Below are 21,728 nucleotides of genomic sequence, written 5' to 3' on the forward strand. Positions count from 1 at the left end.
TATTTTTTTTTTACTTATTTTCTGTACTCGTTGTCTGACTAATCCAATTATCCACATTGTTATATAAAACAATCCAATTATGTACTTAGTAATTCGTTCACCTTTCATCACCAAACAACCCTACCATCTTTAAACCGTAAACATCTGCTACTACTAATGAATTTATTTCTGTTTAGATCGAATGATCATCCAATCACAACCACCACTTATTTCTTGTTATTTCTTCATCGTGATAATCATCATCATGGACGAACTAGGGGATAAACTACTACATCTGTTATTCGATTACAATGGTGACTGCTACAGCATCCACTTTCTGTTTAGCTTTAACCCATTACAAACCACTACCATTAGAACTATCATCATCCATCATTATCGAATAAACAAACTGCAGCTCAAATGGCTATTGTTGTGAACTGGTACTACTCATCTTCTTCTTGGACTACCATTCATACTCCTGCTCGAATTATATTTTATTTTTACTCGATACCTGTTACAACCGAATGTTGTTACTGCTTTACTTCTTGTCGTACACCCTTAATCTTTTCCACTGTGAACCAGCAACCATGAGGAATCATCATCGTTTATTATCACCACACTTTCCTCTCTCTCTCTCTCTCTCTCTCTATAATTCTTTCTTTATCTTCGTTGTCTAACCCATTTAAACCACCACTAAACCCACTAAATTATTATTACCTGCTGCAAGTGTTTGGTTTCTGTCAAAGTTTCACACGCAGACCCAAATATCACCACTCAACTCATTAAACCGTCACAGCTACATTTATAATTTCTCTTCCTATTTCTACTAAATAACGAGAAAGATAATGATTCATTGGAATATATAAATGATGATGTACAATAAAGTAAACCGAACCACTACCTTTGTTTCTCTTTATTTTGGTTATTATATTTCCACCAACAAAAAATTCCATCAATTCTTGTTTAGCAACTTGTGTCATGGGTGCCCACGATTTGATTTAAGAAAAGATGAAAGAATCAATATTTTATATATAGGGACTTGCAAGAGGGGAGGTCATAATGGAGTATCCAATGATACCTTGTTTTCTTTTTTTTTTATCGTCCCAACTTGGTAGCAAAAAGGAACGGACGTTTTTTTTCTTCTTGTTTAATCAAGGTGGGCCGAGTACCTTGTTCAACTATTGGGCCAATGATCTATTTTAAATTTGGGCCGTAAACTCAGTTTTCCTATTGGGCTGAGATCTTTAAAAATGGCTGCCATGATGAATGTACCACTCATTTTCAAAGGTAGTGCAGTTGCCGAGATGTTTTTATTTCAAATGACCGAGATGTTTGATGAGAGTCTATGATGAAACTTAGATGATGATGATGATTGTTGGTGATATTGTGAATGAATGAGGAATGATGGTGAGAATGAAAACCGTAATCGAGGATGATGTCAAAAACGGTGTATGATGAAAATTTTATGGTTAAGATGATGGTAATATGATGATGGTACTAGGTGATCCTACGATGATGGAGTTAAAGAACAAAAGATGATGTTTATGCTGTGAATGATTAGTTAGTTTGATGATGATGATTATGAAACAAGATGATGATATACTAATATGGTTAAGATAGATGAAAATAGCGAAAACGATTATAATGATGACGATGAGGTTTGTGGTGTTGAGAATACAACAAGGAGATACGGGTTAAATAGATATAGACTACGAGTTATAACAGAAAATATCGGGTATAGGAACGGTTCGGGTATGTTATAGGGTTAGCGGGACGTCGCGGGTTCAAAACCGGACTTGGGAAATTTCTTTTAAGACTACTTGTTGAGGTAGTTTACTTGTTACTCATTATTCTCATTATTATTATTATTATTATTATTATTATTATTATTATTATTATTATTATTATTATTATTATTATTATTATTATTATTATTATTATTATTATTATTATTATTATTATTATTATTATTATTATCATCATCATCATCATCATCATAAGTATTAGTAGTATTATTATCATTATAGTTATTAATATAAACATTAGTATCATTATTTTTATTAGTAAGAATCATTATTTTTATAGTTATTATTATTAGTGTTCATTATCATTAAAATAAACATTTTTATTAAAAGTATCATTTTTAACTCTATTATCATTATTATTATTATTATTATTTTTTACTAATATTATTTTTGTAATATTATAATTTTAACAAACAAATGATATATATATATATATATATATATATATATATATATATATATATATATATATATATATATATATCATTTGTTTGTTAAAATTATAATATTACTAAAATAATACATATAACATAACAAAATTATTATTTTAAATATATAAAATGAACAAATGAAACATATGGGTTATTAATATAAAAATGATATATATATATATATATACCTTATATAGGTTCGTGAATCTGAGGCCAACTCTACACTTGTTCAATGTTGTCATATGTATTTTTACTACAAAATACAGTATTGTGAGTTTCATTACTCCCTTTTTAAATGTTTTTGCAATATATATTTTTGGAACTGAGAATACATGCGCTGCTTTTATAAATGTTTTACGAAATAGACACAAGTAATCGGAACTACATTCTATGGCTGGATTATTAAACCGAATATGCCCCTTTTTAGTCTGGTAATCTAAGAATTAGGGAACAGACACCCTAATTGACGCGAATCCTAAAGATAGATCTATTTGGCCCAACAAGCCCCATCCAAAGTACCTGATGCTTTACTACTTCGAATTTATCATGTTCGAAGGGAGTCCCTGAATGATAGGGGATATTCTATATGCATCTTGTTAAGGTCGGTTACCAGGTGTTCACCATATGAATGATTTTTGTCTCTATGCATGGGACGTATATATATGAGAAATGGAAATGAAAATCTTGTGGTCTATTTATATGATGAAAATGATCGTTTATGATAAACTAATGAACTCACCAACCTTTTGGTTGACACTTTAAAGCATGTTTATTCTCAGGTATTAAAGAAATCTTCCGCTGTGCATTAGCTCGTCTTAAGGATATTACTTGGAGTCATTCATGGCATATTTTGAAAGACGTTGTATTCGAGTCGTTGAGTTCATCAAGATTATTATTAAGTCAATTATAGTTGGATGTATTATGAAATGGTATGCATGCCTTCAATTTTCAATGTAAAGAAAGTTTGTCTTTTAAAAATGAATGCAATGTTTGTAAAATGTATCATATAGAGGTCAATTACCTCGCGAAGTAATCATATGTTATTGTATTCGTCCTTATGGATTAGGACGGGTCGTCACATGTGGTATCAGAGTGGTGGTCTTAGCGAACCAGGTCTTGCATTAGTGTGTCTAACTGATAGTTGTTTAGATGCATTAGTGAGTCTGGACTTCGACCGTGTCTGCATGTCAAAAGTTTTACTTATCATTTCGTGTCGAAAATTACCTGCTTATCATTTTTTGGGAATCACTTGCTTATCATTCTTAGTGTAGACACATCTTACTGCATTGATTGCATGAAAAGTTTATAGACAAAATTCATATCTTAGCGTATCTGTTACTGTAAACTTTGCCTGGCATATTCTGTAAATTCCTCCGTAATCTACGAAATCTTTTGTTCTATATATAGATATTCTATATAATTAGGATACCACCCGATAGCCGAAAATCATTTCATATAGATAAACCCTTTTACTCAATCGTACGAAATAGAATTCGCCACTAGTTCAAGTTCTTCGGAATCCGACAGCTATTCCGACATGGTTGTTCACCTAAGCTCCGAAGCAGCGTCACCAGAACGAATCACCCAATCAGTCATCATCTATTCTGGATGAATTGGGGATGGGTTCATAATCGACTTAATTAATGCAGAATATAAGAAGGCGATCCTTTCTACCAACCGAATTCACCTCTTGGTGAAAACTCTGAAGCACTTACCGGCGAACCTATCTGAAACACCATTTTTAGCCTCATTTCCAGGATAGCTCGTCACGAATATGTGCTATCTAAAATTCTAAACCTTAGTTATCTGCTCGTTCCAACCAACAATCATCCTGGAGTAAATAAAAGAAGGAAACACGCTTCGCGCCTGAGTAATCAATTTGGAGAATATGGTGCAAAACTTACCAGCTTCAGCAACATCACCGACATCAGTACCACCAACATCAACACCAGTACCATCAACAACCCAAGTCTCAACATCACAATCTATACCTCGAGCATAATCTTCGTTCTACATATTCGTTCTACATCGAATATCTTCGTTCTACGTATCGTTCTACATCATTATCTTCGTCCTTTCTGGCGATTATGTGATCTCTGATGTTTTAGGGATTGTATTCTAGTTCTAACGGTAAATCAAATGAGCTTAATATCATATTGACTCATTAAATCCATGATTACATCTGAAGAAAATATATATGTATATATATTTTCATAAAGATTGCAATTAAAAATTCTGTTGTACAAACTGTTAATGATGAAAATATTTTAACGGGTAGGTAATACCCTAGGAATATTTAGATTTCACATTAATAAGTTACACTATACATTCTTCAAATTCGATTCAACAGTCATTTACTATCCTACTTACAACCATATATATATACGTATCCGTCTATCCACAAATAACCATTTTCATTCCAATTCAATTTCACATTCGGATTTTGACCGATCAAAATCCAAGTCAAGATTTAACAGAAGACATCACTTTTAGATTCCTACATCTTTCAAAGTCATACTTTGAATTCAAAACCGTGCCAGATCCATTGGCGTGTTATTACCGAAAATAACTTTACAATACCTTTCCAAAATTAGCTAATTTTGTCACAGCTCCAGCAAATCAACTTCGACTTTCATTCGGATTAGCCTTATTATAACTTTGATATATAAGTTTGCCACTTGATTTCATCCTAAACAATCATTTGTATCTTGACGATTATCATCAGCGTTTAATCATCTAAAAACACAATTCTCTTGAAACCACCTCAGATTGATAATCGATGATTCAGATATGGTAACATTAAATGCAGAGGAAACAATAAAATTGTAGATGGTCTAAATGGCCAAGAGTTTGATAATTAAGAATGGAGTGTTAGGAACGCTCGATAGAAAATTTGGTACTGAAAAACGGATTGAGCTAACCATGAAGGAGACCAAGGACAAATACAACGACCAAACCCTATATTCAAAGAATCCAGGTAATTCTGGATCCGCCGAAATCTTTAGAGAATATCTTGTTCCGAAGTCATGTTAAAATCTTGCCAAAAAAAATAAAAAAATTTCTTCATCAACCTTCGAACTTAGAAAGTCCAAAATATCATCATAAATATCTTCGATATTTCTGAGGATATTTTCATAAATATTCTTGTTCGAAATTATCTACCTCTTCGTATTTTCTGTATTCCATTATATTGGAAACTTCTGTAAAATCTAAGTATAAATTATGAATGAATTGTGGAGAAGTGTTGGGAATTGAAGCATGGGTTAGTATAATATAATGACGCCCGGCTAACGTGATTATATTACAGTAGGTCATGCTGAGTTTCTAATGAAATGTGATGATGGTTCACAGTAGATCATACCATCATCATGTGTCATGTTACATAACTCTTTCATTCTACTTAAACTCCGAACATATCAAGAATATATATTCTTGACAGTTCTATCTTTTACGTGATTCTGGTTATTTAACAAATCAAATCGTGCTATTACTTTTCCTTTCTGCTTATAACCTTAGTTATGTTCTTTCGAACTTCATACCTACAAATCGAGACGGCTTGATCGCTTTACTTATGGTCGAGAAGAGAAAACCACATCATATAGCTTCGAAATATAAATAGGAGTATAAATCAAAGCAAATAGAGAGATCATTAACCATGAATATCAATAATTATGGAAAGACATATGTAAGGAAGGGTGATGAAAACCACCACCCTAAGAGCAAAGTAGAAGTAAACCGATTCCTCTGGTGGGAGTTGGAATAGAAGAATGATTGTTGCGATAATCAGAATAAGGTCAAGGATCGGAACTGGATTAAGCATTTTCACAATCTTTTGAATTTGAGAATTGAGTATAGGAATGGTAAAAGTAATGAAATGGAAGAGGTTAATTTATAGTGAAATATCTTATAAAAAAATCGAGGCAGATCACCGTATTTAATTATAGATATCTTAATTTCCTTATTCGCCAAAGAATCAAATCTTTTAGATTTCGAGGATTTCCTCTAAATCCCTTGAATTCCGGAATTCAACCACGACTACGTCACCAGTTAAGACGAACCTGCATTTACTCTTCTCACTCTTTTGTGATAGCTTCTTCTATACTCTTCGCGTAATCAAATCGTTTTATTTATATTAATCGATAATGATAAAACTCTATTTATCAACTCATATGCGTCATGAAAACATTTTTGTTGTAACCATTACGACCATACTCAAATTTCGGGACGAAATTTCTTTAACGGGTAGGTACTGTGACAACCCGGAAATTTCCGACCAAATTTAAACTTTAATCTTAAATGGTTTCGACACGATAAGCAAAGTCTGTAAAGTTGAGTCTCAAAAATTTTAGAACAATTTACATGAATGCATTTGCCCTTTGACTACTCCCGACAATTCACGAACAATTTGTTACAAATAAATATATATAGTTATATAAATAAGTGTATATATATATAAATATATATATAAGTATATATATATATATATATATATATATATATATATATATATATATATATATATATATATATATATATATATATGTGTGTGTGTATATATAAATATAAACAAAAGTATATATAATAATTAGAAGTAATAAAATTTAATCAATTGAAAGTAAAAATGTAAACTAATGAACAGAATAATTAAATTGCAATGAATATTTATATTTATTATATCTATTTATATAAATAATGGTATATATATAAATAAATATATATAAATAAATATAGTAATATATATATATATATATATATATATATATATATATATATATATATATATATATATATATATATATATATATATATATATATATATATATATATATAAATTATAAACATTCAATATTTGATAAAAGATATTATGTATATTACAAACCTATTAAATATTAAATCAAATCAATTACAAGTTTAAAAGTATAATTGTTATACTAATATTATTAGTACTTCCATTATTATTACAAACATAAATGTTAATATCACTACTTGTTAATTTTTTTTTAATATATATTATATAAATATGAAAGTTAATACATGTAAAGTCTTATAATTACTAATATTATTATTGTCATTATTAATATCATTATTATTATAATTAGTAATTATAATTTTTATTAGCATTGTTATTAAATATTATTATTACCATTATCATTTATTCTGAAGTATTATTATTATCATTATCATTATTAGTATTAGAAAATAATACAAATTATTATTATCATTAATAATATCATATTTAAGAGTGTTATTAATTGTTATTTTATTTTATTATTAGTAGTTGTTAGGATTATTATAAACTATTATTATTATTATTATTATAATTATTATTATTATTATTATTATTATTAATATTACTATTATTAATATATTTATTTATGTAAAATCAAATATAAGACTTGATTCTGTAAGATATCACAATCTAATTTTTGAGACTTTTGCATCATCTCCTGCTCACGAATATTTAGCTTGTCGACTCCAAATCACTACAATACAACACCCAGTAAATTCAGTTATCAATCACGATTCAACTTGTATTTTTTTTACTTATTTTCTTTACTCGTTGTCTGACTAATCCAATTATCCACATTGTTATATAAAACAATCCAATTATGTACTTAGTAATTCGTTCACCTTTCATCACCAAACAACCCTACCATCTTTAAACCGTAAACATCTGCTACTACTAATGAATTTATTTCTGTTTAGATCGAATGATCATCCAATCACAACCACCACTTATTTCTTGTTATTTCTTCATCGTGATAATCATCATCATGGACGAACTAGGGGATAAACTACTACATCTATTATTCGATTACAATGGTGACTGCTACAGCATCCACTTTCTGTTTGGCTTTAACCCATTACAAACCACTACCATTAGAACTATCATCATCCATCATTATCGAATAAACAAACTGCAGCTCAAATGGCTATTGTTGTGAACTGGTACTACTCATCTTCTTCTTGGACTACCATTCATACTCCTGCTCGAATTATATTTTATTTTTACTCGATACCTGTTACAACCGAATGTTGTTACTGCTTTACTTCTTGTCGTACACCCTCAATCTTTTCCACTGTGAACCAGCAACCATGATGAATCATCATCGTTTATTATCACCACACTTTCCTCTCTCTCTCTCTCTCTCTCTCCCTCTCCCTCTCTATAATTCTTTCTTTATCTTCGTTGTCTAACCCATTTAAACCACCACTAAACCCACTAAATTATTATTACCTGCTGCAAGTGTTTGGTTTCTGTCAAAGTTTCACACGCAGACCCAAATATCACCACTCAACTCATTAAACCGTCACAGCTACATTTATAATTTCTCTTCCTGTTTCTACTAAATAACGAGAAAGATAATGATTTGTTGGAATATATAAATGATGATGTACAATAAAGTAAACCGAACCACTACCTTTTGTTTCTCTTTATTTCGGTTATTATATTTCCGCCAATAGAAAATTCCATCAATTCATGTTTAGCAACTTGTGTCATGGGTGCCCCACGATTTGATTTAAGAAAAGATGAAAGAATCGATATTTTATATATAGGGACTTGCAAGAGGGGAGGTCATAATGGAGTATCCAATGATACATTGTTTTCTTTTCTTTTTTTATCGTCCCAACTTGGTAGAAAAAAGGAACGGACGTTTTTTTTTCCCTTCTTGTTTAATCAAGGTGGGCCGAGTACCTTGTTCAACTATTGGGTCGATGATCTATTTTAAATTTGGTCCGTAAACTCAGTTTACCTATTGGGCTGAGATCTTTAAAAATGGCTGCCATGATGAATGTACCACTCATTTTCAAAGGTAGTGCAGTTGCCGAGATGTTTTTATTTCAAATGACCGAGATGTTTGATGAGAGTCTATGATGAAACTTAGATGATGATGATTGTTGGTGATATTGTGAATGAATGAGGAATGATGGTGAGAATGAAAACCGTAATCGAGGATGATGTCAAAGACGGTGTATGATGAAAATTTTATCGTTAAGATAATGGTACTAGGTGATCCTACGATGATGGAGTTAAAGAACAAAAGATGATGTTTATGATGTGATGATTAGTTAGTTTGATGATGATGATTATGAAACACGATGATGATATACTAATATGGTTAAGATAGATGAAAATAGCGAAAACGATTATAATGATGACGATGAGGTTTGTGGTGTTGAGAATAAAACAAGGAGATACGGGTTAAATAGATATAGACTACAAGTTATAACAGAAAATATCGGGTATAGGAACGGTTTGGGTATGTTATAGGGTTAGCGGGACGTCGCGGGTTCAAACCCGGACTTGGGAAATTTCTTTTAAGACTACTTGTTGAGGTAGTTTACTTGTTACTCATTGTTATTATTATTATTATTATTATTATTATTATTATTATTATTATTATTATTATTATTATTATTATTATTATTATTATTATTATTATTTTATTATTATTATTATTATTATTATTATTATTATTATTATTATTATTATTATTATTATTATTATTATTATTATTATTATTATTATTATTATTATTATTATTATTATTATTATTATTATTATCATCATCATAAGTATTAGTAGTATTATTAGTAGTATTATTATCATTATAGTTATTAATATAAATATTAGTATCATTATTTTTTATTAGTAAGAATCATTATTTTTATAGTTATTATTATTAGTGTTCATTATCATTAAAATAAACATTTTTATTAAAAGTATCATTTTTAACTCTATTATCATTATTATTATTATTATTTTTTACTAATATTATTTTAGTAATATTATAATTTTAACAAACAAATGATATATATATATATATATATATATATATATATATATAAAATACATATAACATAACAAAATTATTATTTTAAATATATAAAATGAACAAATGAAACATATGGGTTATTAATATATATATATATATATATATATATATATATATATATATATATATATATATATATATATATATATATATATATATATATATATATATATATATATATATATATATATATATATATATATATATATATATTTGTTCGATTACAATTATATGTATTAATATATATACCTTATATAGGTTCGTGAATCTGAGGCCAACTCTACACTTGTTCAATGTCGTCATATGTATTTTTACTACAAAATACAGTATTGTGAGTTTCATTACTCCCTTTTTAAATGCTTTTGCAATATATATTTTTGGGACTGAGAATACATGCGCTGCTTTTATAAATGTTTTACGAAATAGACACAAGTAATCGAAACTACATTCTATGGCTAGATTATTAAACCGAATATGCCCCTTTTTAGTCTGGTAATCTAAGAATTAGGAAACAGAAACCCTAATTGACACGAATCCTAAAGATAGATCTATTGGGCCCAACAATCCCCATCCAACGTACCGGATGGTTTAGTACTTCGAATTTATTATGTCCTAAGGGAGTCCCGGAATGATAGGGGATATTCTATATGCATCTTGTTAAGGTCGGTTACAAGGTGTTCACCATATGAATGATTTTTGTCTCTATGCATGGGACGTATATTTATGAGAAATGGAAATGAAAATCTTGTGGTCTATTTATATGATGAAAATGATCGTTTATGATAAACTAATGAACTCACCAACCTTTTGGTCGACACTTTAAAGCATGTTTATTCTCAGGTATTAAAAAAATCTTCCGCTGTGCATTAGCTCATCTTAAGGATATTACTTGGAGTCATTCATGACATATTTTGAAAGACGTTGCATTCGAGTCGTTGAGTTCATCAAGATTATTATTAAGTCAATTATAGTTGGATGTATTATGAAATGGTATGCATGCCGTCAATTTTCAATGTAAAGAAAGTTTATCTTTTAAAAACGAATGCAATGTTTGTAAAATGTATCATATAGAGGTCAATTACCTCGCGAAGTAATCGTATGTTATTGTATTCGTCCTTATGGATTAGGACGGGTCGTCACAAAAATTCCACCACCAGCAAAGAAAAAGCATCCCGCAAAGAACATGGCTTGTCACCATTATGGCCAGATTGGTCATTGGAGAAGAAACAGTATGCTTTACTTGGAAGAGTTGAAGAAGGGAAAGGTTGGTTCGACCAACACTTCAGGTATCTTCATTATAGAACTCTATAATTTTCCTAATAAAACTTGGGTGTATGACACCGGTTGTGGTACTCATATTTGTAATAATATGCAGGGACTTAGGAAAATTCGGAAGCTGGATAAGGGGGCTTTGGATCTGTACGTTGGCAATGGCGATCGTGCATCTGTCGAAGCTATAAGAAGCTATGAGCTCATCCTCCAAAGTGGACTTATTTTTATTTTAGATAATTATCATTATGCACCTTCTATAACTAGAGGTGTTATTTCAGTTTCTCGTTTGAAGGATAATGGTTTTAATCATGTATTCAAAGATTATGGTATTTTAGTTTCTAAGGATAATATTTTTTATTTTAATGTTATTCCTAGAGATGGTATTTTTGAAAATGATAAGCATAATCTTGTTCGAAACGAAAATTCTATATTTAACTGTAGCACTAAGAAATTCAAGCATGATTTGAATTCCACATATCTATGACATTGTCGTCTTGGTCATATAAATAAAAAACGCATAACAAAGCTGCAACACTATGGGCTTCTTGAGTCAACCGGCAATGAGTCGTTTAACATATGCGAATCTTGTTTATCTGGAAAAATGACAAAAAAAAAACCTTCACCCACCAGGTTGAAAGGGCGAGTGATCTACTTGGACTCATTCATACTGATGTATGTGGCCCATTTAGAACAATGTCTAGAGATGGTTCTACCTACTTTCGTTACTTTTACTGATGATTTTAGTAGATATGGTTATGTTTACTTGATTAAACATAAACCTGAAGTATTTGAAACGTTCAAAGCATTTCAAAATGAAGTAGAAAATCAACTCGAAAAGACCATTAAGGTTCTACGGTCCGATCGTGGAGGCGAATATATGAGTCAAGAGTTTTTAGATATTCTGAGAGATCGTGGGATTGTCTCAAAATTTACTCCTCCTTATACACCTCGGCATAATAGGGTGTTAGAAAAGAGAAATCGAACTTTGCTTGACATGGTTCAATCAATGATGATTCTAAGAACTCTACCAGCATCCTTTTGAGGATATGCCCTAGTGTCTGCTGCACACATTCTCAAAATGGTTCCAACCATGAAGTTAAACAAGACACCATATGAAATATGGCATGGGAAGGTCCCAAATATGTCTTACTTGAAAGTCTGGGGTTGTGAAGCTCACGTGAAGCGTGATACACCAAACAAACTTGAGTCCAGAACAATCAAGTATATCTTTGTAGGATATCGAAAGGAAACAATGGGATACTACTTCTACTATACAGCAGAAAACAAGGTTTTCACTGCTAGATATGCTGAATTTTTGGAGAAGAGTCTCCTCTTACAAGAAGCAAGTGGGAGCACTGTAGAACTTGAAGAAATTCAAAAACAAGATACATTACCTTCTGAAGGCACTAGCGAAATTCGTACTGAGCCGCAACATGAAAGTGTTGAGTGTAAGTAACTAGAGGGGGTGAATAGTTACTTAATACGTTTTTAACACTTTTTTGATTGATCACCAAATTCGATTAACTTTGATCAACCTATTCAACTCAAACTTGATGTGTGTAGTGTATATGTTCAAAATGATAAATGAAGTAATGTAAAGAACATAGACACAAGGAGTTATAGTGGTTCGGGTGGATGTTAACTAATCCACCTTAATCCACTCCCCGATTACACTAATCGGGATTTGTTGCTTCACTAAGCACTTTTCTCCAAACCCGGTGGAGATCCGATTTACAAGTCTTCAACTTCTTTGGTAGACAACAAACCTAATTTTTCTATCTCTTTGAAAGATCAACTCTAACCTAGATCAACTTGTCTTCACCCTGGACAAGTATCAATCTCCAAATAAGATTAATCAACTTCCTAAGTACCTTTAAGGAAGTAGATCACTAAGCTAGCCTATGCTTCTACTAATTGAAGTTACAAGACTTATACACTTTGCAATGATGATCCTAAGACAATACTAGGATATACATTACACTAAGTAAACTCACAAGATTAATGATTTTGATTAGTAATTTTATAACAGCCAAATTCTATATCTCCAAGATCATAGAATCTTCTCTTGCTTGATCACATCTGAGTAGTAATTAGAGCCCTTGTGATCTCTGGAAATATGGCTTTAAATATGTAAGAGTGACATCTTCAAATGCTCTTTAATGTTTGTCTTTTATGGTGGGATTCAAAAAATAGCCGTTGACACACGGTTGCCTGCACGGTCGACCGTGGTGCGACCGTGCGTGCTCCAGTCCAAATTTGGTATCCGTTGTATAGCCGTTTGACTCAAATTTGAACACCACATTTTGGCACCTTTACTCCTTCTAGCACCTGCAAAAGAAACCAAACATCCTATACAAGTACTATATGCATTAAGTGTGTGAGATTTGGTCTTATTGCATGAAAGTGACTAATCATTCCAAAAGTGGCAAATCCAACATTCTTTGAGAAGTGTCTTGATTGATATTTTGGGAAATCTCAGTTTGGTCAAGACTTAGTTAGTCACTTTAATGCCTTTGGTTCAATTCTAAAGACTAGTCACTATGTCATTAACTTCCTAATTTCAATTAATCTCAAGTTATGTTCCATTTGAGTTTAGTTAAAGATTAATTGAGTGATGTCTTTATAAGGTAATCATGAAATATGTAGAGACATCAAAGTTAAGTCATAAGCAATCACCCTTAGTTACTTAGACTAGACCAAATAGACAACTGACTATGATTTCATTGTGAACCATTTTACACTTAATTTATTGGAGTAGGTTATTTACTTGAATCCTAACTAGTGAGCACATAGCAAACATATTAATCAAGTTGACAAGTTTATGAGTATTAAGCATATTGTCAAGTAACAAGTAATACTCACACATAGAAAGAGATAGTTATTCTAGGATCAATCATATAGATACTTGCACAACTTCAAGCTTTTAACAAGTTTAATTGCAATATAACATATTGTTTGATTAATGTGTAAGCACACATTAATGTCCAACACATGCACAAGGGAAGAGCAATCTCTAGTTGGGACTTGGTGACCATCCTAAATATATCTAAGTGTGTTTTAGGATTACAAGTCATTACTAGTTAACCTTGAGAGCATTGTTCCTCATTTAGCCTTAATTAATCACTAAGTCATTTCTAATAGCAATTATTGTTCTAGTGACATTGGCTTAAGTGTGTTGATACTTGATGATCATACTAAGGATATCTAGATAAGAATTAAGATCACAAGTTGTTGATTAACACTTATGTGTTTTACCTAATCTTGGTTAATAATGATACGCATATCCGCAAGAATATGCGGATTGCGCATCCAAAACCCTAAACCGCACGCAAATTGCCACGTAAGACATATGGCACGGGTATAGCCGCACCTTATGCGTTATACCATCTGATGCGAGTTTCGTATACTTGCATAAGGGTCTAGTATATTCTAGAAGAATGTACGGTATAATCAATTCGGATTCTTTTCCTTAAATAACGAAAGTTAGTTGGGATAAGATTGCATTTAATTAGGGAAGAGATTCTATCGAAACCCTAATTCATGAGCCTATAAATACATAGCTCATAAACCCTAAAAAGATATACATTCATTCGTTTACTCATACGTAAACCACAGATGTTTTTGACCAAGAATTATGGAATTGGATTTTTGTTTTAGACGGCTAACATCTTTGGCAAGATTGAACGTCATGGCCTGGGTATCAATGAAAAGGTCTTGCTCAGGATAAAGATGCTCAAACTTTGCAACAAGACTGGAAGGAGCACATGCACCAAGATGCGAAAATTATTGAGTAAAAGTGGGGACAGATATCTTAAAAAACTCCTCAAAATAATCCAGATCCATGTCAGGGGATAAAGAAAAGCTGGTCGGAATGTTGAGTCGAGCACGCTTGTTGCGGCTAGTATCAAGTGAAGGGGCATCCGAATACAAGTCAGGGCGCCTTTGGAATGGTGGAAGCTTGCAGGAAAGATTTGGATCTACAGTTAATTGACGAAGAATGGGAGAATTTGGAACAATCTGGGACGCCTAGGTTTCTGGAGCAGTGGCACGATTGTCAGATTGCACCTCTTGGTCAAATTCAATCGGATTGCTAATATCTGCAACATAAGGAATTGCGATAAAAAAATGTATATAATAATAATGAATAATTAAGCAATAAAAATGTTCTTAATTAGAGCATAGCTGGCGCTTACCTATAATTGTCCTTTTTTCGGCTGCTTTAGAAGTTTCAACAACAGGGGATCGCTGAATTTCAATGAAGGAAGACGCGTCAGTTTCTCTCTCTTGACGCAGGCTAGTTGTCCTGCACTTCGAGGTCGCTGGGGCAACTGGATTAGGTGGCGCCTTGATTATTTCTGGTTGAACATCAGAGTCAGTATCATGCAGATATTTTTGTCCAAAAGCAACGCCATCTGTAATTCCCGAATATTTCATATGCGAGAATATATATATATGTACATATGTATGTATATACAGTGGAGATATTTAGATATACATGTGTATATGGTTCGGGTTGCGTATGAATTCATGTATATATATAGTTGGAACGAGAGATACGCGGTGTACGATAGTGTACGTTGCATGTACGCGTGGGAATATGCGTATATAAGGTGGTGGTTACGCATGCATGCAAGATTATTGGTAAGGGTTCGTTCTAGGGTCTTCTAGAAGGGTTTGCTTGCATAAATAAGTCGGGATTGGAGCGTACGAGTGGAATTATGAGACAGGGACTTGGTTAGACGAAAATGGAAGAAAATGTGTTGTGGGTCGCGCCGCGAAGGCTGTGGTCGCGCCGCGATGATTAAGAGCAAAACTGGATCAGAACACTAGTAATTTGAAGCACCAGCTGCAGCACGTTGTCGCGCCGCGACAAGTAGGGTCGCGCCGCGACCAGCCTGGTTCCAGACCCGATTTTCAGCTTTAAATGGGGTGTGTTCAGGGGTAAAACCATCATTTCGCATATGGATCAGTTTGTGGGATAAATCTCAGCCACCCATCTCATTCATTTCATTTCCTTTTTCATTTTTCTTCCATTTATTCTCTCAAAACATAAATCCTCTTTGGATTCAAGTGAAGATTTGGGGTTCAAGACTTGTGATTCGATCTTTGGCGTAGTTGGAAAGTGTGTTCTCCTCGTTCTTGGCTACGTGGTGATGCTAGTGGTAAGCTCTAACTTCGAAATTCGTTTTTGTGTTCATCATTCAAATTTAGGGCTTTTGATTGTATGATTCTTAGATGGAACCCATTTAGTTGTTAATTGGAGATTAACACCAATATTCGGGTTTATGGTTGTTATTGGCGGTTTTGTGTTTAGTGTGCAAGTTTATGCTTGTAAAACTTGTAAATGGTGAGATTTTGACTTAATTGGTTAAAATTATGGTTTTGGTGTCAAAATGGGTGAGACACGTGTTTAACACTTGCGCTCGGGTTTAATTGGCATATTAGGACCATTATCACTTGTGTTAGTGAATTTTGGTTAAGTTTGGGCGCGGTTTGTACTTGGAAGTGCATTTGGGTCGAATTTGCACTAAGTGTCGAATTGGGTTGGTTTGTAAATCCAATCTAATTGTGTTGTGGTATTTATGATAATGGTTTAGGTACTTTCCATTGGCGTGTTGCGGACTACTTGGAAGCATTTCTCAAGACTTCAAGGTGAGTGTTAATATCCTATGTGCATATGTATGTGTAGGATGGGTGCGGGTCGGGTGAAGTGATTCTCGGCTATAGAGCTCACTTCACATATAGGTGGATTTCATGGACTTTTGTATTGGTCCAATTGGCACGGTTGTGCGTTTTGGTTGACCACCTTTTGACGAGGTGCACACTTGGTGTGTACGTTATCACATGGGCGTGTGATGTGGATTATATAACCCCAATGGCGAAGGGTCAACATTGTGAGTGGAATAATTATATGCGTAGGTATATAATATATTTATTTGTGGTAGCGTGAGATGTGAAGTGTTGAGGTGTTAAGACACCACGTTTCACGTGACGAGTGAAGCATCGAGGTGTTAAGATGCCACTCGAGGTGAAGCATCGAGGTGTTAAGATGCCACCTAGGAGTGAAGTGTCGAGGTGTTAAGACGCCACTCCATGTTAAAGGGTGAAGTGTCGAGGTGTTAAGACGCCACCCGAGGGTGAAGTATCGAGGTGTTAAGATGCCACCCGGGGGTTAGTGATACGAGGTGCTAAGTACACTAATGGATGTTATGAACACCAATGGGAAATTCGAGTACCATCCCTTGTACGATTGGTTAACCATGGTTATTGTGTTGTAAGCGTAAGCATTTTATGTTAATCTATATATATATAATTTGTATCCGTATAATGTTGTATTGTCGTGATGTAGCTAACCCCCAGGGTGTAGCTTATTAGCATTGTTCACATCGTTGTTGGTGAACTTATATTTTTTTTGATGTACCTTAGCTCGTTGCTTAGTGATCCTACGGTATGCTAGTTTAGCTTGCCTTTATGCTTGGGTGCTTCGGTGTGCGGTATTTGATATTTGTGTGGCGTGTCCATTTTATACATATATATGTATGTAGTATGTTATCACTCACTAAGCGTTAGCTTACGCTCTCGTTGTTTACATTTTTATAGGTTGCATGCTGGACGGTGGCTCGGGTAAGCTTGGGGATTAGAGATCTTGGCTAGGTTGCTTAGAAGATCTTGCTTTTGTACTCGATTAGGATTTGGGTAGCGTAGTCCCAAATCACCATGCTCGGTTTTGTTGGAAACTAGACTTACTATTGTATTAAAGATGTTTATGGAAACACATTTGGGGCCTAAAGTACTAATTAACGCGTATTAAAAGGAAAAATTTTTATGGGTCAGTTTTAATACGGGTTGGGTTGTTTCAAGTGGTATCAGAGCCAGGCTTCGATCCTGGGACCTGTGGGTTATGGGCCCACAAGTTGTGGGAATGCACAATGCCGAGAAGTGATGACGGAATGTGCTACTATTGTCATAAAGAGGGACATCGCAAGCCGGATTGTCCCGAGTTGGCGGCGGCGAATGCCGCAAGGTGACGCTGAGGTACGTTTCGTTTTAATAAATATGTCTTTGGATATTTATTATGTGACGTTTAAGTTTGGATTTGTTAAATGCATTGTGTTGTGCATGTTATTGTTAAGGGCGACGTTCCTAATGGAAGTACCCTATGGCGACGTTTGGATTATTGGACAAAGGGCGTAAGACTTGGTGTAATCAAGCATTCCTTAGTGTTGGGAAATATTTATACCAATCTATGGAAATGGGTTTTGGTGTTCGATTGTTAAGCGCGTGTTCGCTTGTGTGTTGAAGTTGACGAACCACGAGGTTCGTCGGGTGAAATGGAACCCTTGCGATCGAGTGTTTTGAATCTCGATGCATGTTGGTAATGGAGTCTATGTGACGCGACATTAGGTGCCTCTTTTATACCTACTAGCGTGGTGTTCGACTCCGATTGTGTTGCGGTACACTTTTCGTTCAAAGTGTTTAAGGATTTGTTTAAAATCCTTCGTGTGCTCAAGGTTAGAGCAAGACGTGGTGATGGGTCGTGTGGACCCGATTATTGGTCAAGTCTACCTCTGGTAGCATTGTACGGTTGTACGAGTGTAATATGGAACGTAGTTCCAAGTGGGGGAGTTACACTTCCGCTCGAGGAAGTTTTAGTGTGATATTTCGGATGATACTTTTGGTAGATCCGGAAACTTTGTCGAGACCTAGTTTTGGTCGATTTGTGGTAGAGTACAATTTCGGATAAATTGTACTTATGATTTAGATTTGAATTATCACCGAGGTGGTAATGTGGTAAATCTCATTGAGAGATAATGGACGTGTTTGGCGAGCGAGGTGAAATCCTTCGGTTAAGTAAGGTGTGTGTCGGGTTCTCTTTTGGAGAATTCTTGTTCGGTACCTATGTTTGATATAGGTGGTTCTTGCTCAATTATGGTATGCGATTGATGAAGCATGACTTTCGGAGTCCGCTGACTTCATCATGGGTTTGACGATTAATGAAGCATGATCTTCGGGTCCGCTGACTTCATTATGGTATGGTTGATTGATGGAGCATGATCTTTAGGGTCCGCTGACTTCATCATGGGAGTACGTGATTGGTGGAGCATGATCTTTAGGGTCCGCTGACTTCATCATGAGCGTGGTGTTGAGATCGGTGAAGCATGATCTTCGGGTCCGCTGACTTCATCCGGTGTTGAGATTGGTGGAGCATGACCTTCGAGGTCCGCTGACTTCATCAAGGGAGTAGTGTTATGTCGGTATGGCGTAACATTATCGGGAAATGTGAGTACCGGTGGGAAATGAGAGTACCATTCCTGAGTTGTGTGGTGGGAAGTGAATATCGGGTTGTTCGTATTCACAATATTTCGGGTAGTACGATTGTCCTTGTTGGTTGAGCTCATAGTTTGAGGTAGTGAATGTCGGGTAGTTCGGATTCACTAAGGCTCGGGTTGTACGGCCATCCTCGGTTATACTATGTGGCGGTGGTAGTGAATATCGGTTTGCGCGTATTCACGATGACTCGGGTTGTGCGGTCATTTCGTTGTGAGATATATGGATTGGGTTAGTGGATTTCGGGTTGTGCGAATTCACTAAGGTTCGGGTTGTTTCGACCATCCTCCATATGTGTTTTGGCTCGGGTTGTTTCGGCCATGTTGAGTTGTGATCTATCGGTTGTTTTATACGCCGATGGTGGGGTCGTGAGGACCATGTTGTGGAATTAGTGATGCGATAGCCGTGTTTCGCTCACATGTTGTTACGGGTGTGACGAGAGTTGATTTTGTACACCTCGGGTTTAGCGTTGCCATGGTCGTTGGACGCTATCGGTTTTAGCCGTGTGTTTATGATGTTACGGTAGTTGCATATGGTTCGTGTTGCGCACTACAAGGGATGTATAGTGATTGGTGTTGTCCGTAAGGATTCGTTTGGTTCGGTCTTCATCGTTTCGGATTGTTGACCTTAGGTTTGAGACTTGGTTGCTTTTAGCATTGTACTTGGTAATGGTACGTTAGAGGGTTGATATCTCGGTTCGAGATTTGGTTGAGTTTCCCGGTGTGCGGGATTGAGCATGGCTTTAATGCTCGGATGGTAACTTGATAACCGCGGGTGACAATTTTAGTTGTTAAAGGTAATTCATTGGAAAGAGTTGCCTAGGAAAGTCGGTTTGGGACTTAAGTTGAGGACCGTGGAGTGTGGTTCGTTTGGTTAAGTAACAAGGATCACGAGGACGTGATCAATTCTAAGTGGGGGAGAGTTGTAACACCCGAATATTTCATATGCGAGAATATATATATATGTACATATGTATGTATATACAGTGGAGATATTTAGATATACATGTGTATATGGTTCGGGTTGCGTATGAATTCATGTATATATATAGTTGGAACGAGAGATACGCGGTGTACGATAGTGTACGTTGCATGTACGCGTGGGAATATGCGTATATAAGGTGGTGGTTACGCATGCATGCAAGATTATTGGTAAGGGTTCGTTCTAGGGTCTTCTAGAAGGGTTTGCTTGCATAAATAAGTCGGGATTGGAGCGTACGAGTGGAATTATGAGACGGGGACTTGGTTAGACGAAAATGGAAGAAAATGTGTTGTGGGTCGCGCCGCGAAGGCTGTGGTCGCGCCGCGATGATTAAGAGCAAAACTGGATCAGAACACTAGTAATTTGAAGCACCAGCTGCAACACGTTGTCGCGCCGCGACAAGTAGGGTCGCGCCGCGACCAGCCTGGTTCCAGACCCGATTTTCAGCTTTAAATGGGGTGTGTTCAGGGGTAAAACCGTCATTTCGCATATGGATCAGTTTGTGGGATAAATCTCAGCCACCCATCTCATTCATTTCATTTCCTTTTTCATTTTTCTTCCATTTATTCTCTCAAAACATAAATCCTCTTTGGATTCAAGTGAAGATTTGGGGTTCAAGACTTGTGATTCGATCTTTGGCGTAGTTGGAAAGTGTGTTCTCCTCGTTCTTGGCTACGTGGTGATGCTAGTGGTAAGCTCTAACTTCGAAATTCGTTTTTGTGTTCATCATTCAAATTTAGGGCTTTTGATTGTATGATTCTTAGATGGAACCCATTTAGTTGTTAATTGGAGATTAACACCAATATTCGGGTTTATGGTTGTTATTGGCGGTTTTGTGTTTAGTGTGCAAGTTTATGCTTGTAAAACTTGTAAATGGTGAGATTTTGACTTAATTGGTTAAAATTATGGTTTTGGTGTCAAAATGGGTGAGACACGTGTTTAACACTTGCGCTCGGGTTTAATTGGCATATTAGGACCATTATCACTTGTGTTAGTGAATTTTGGTTAAGTTTGGGCGCGGTTTGTACTTGGAAGTGCATTTGGGTCGAATTTGCACTAAGTGTCGAATTGGGTTGGTTTGTAAATCCAATCTA

This window comes from Rutidosis leptorrhynchoides, chromosome 11, assembly GCF_046630445.1.
Source record: "Rutidosis leptorrhynchoides isolate AG116_Rl617_1_P2 chromosome 11, CSIRO_AGI_Rlap_v1, whole genome shotgun sequence".
In the NCBI taxonomy this organism is placed as follows: domain Eukaryota; kingdom Viridiplantae; phylum Streptophyta; class Magnoliopsida; order Asterales; family Asteraceae; genus Rutidosis; species Rutidosis leptorrhynchoides.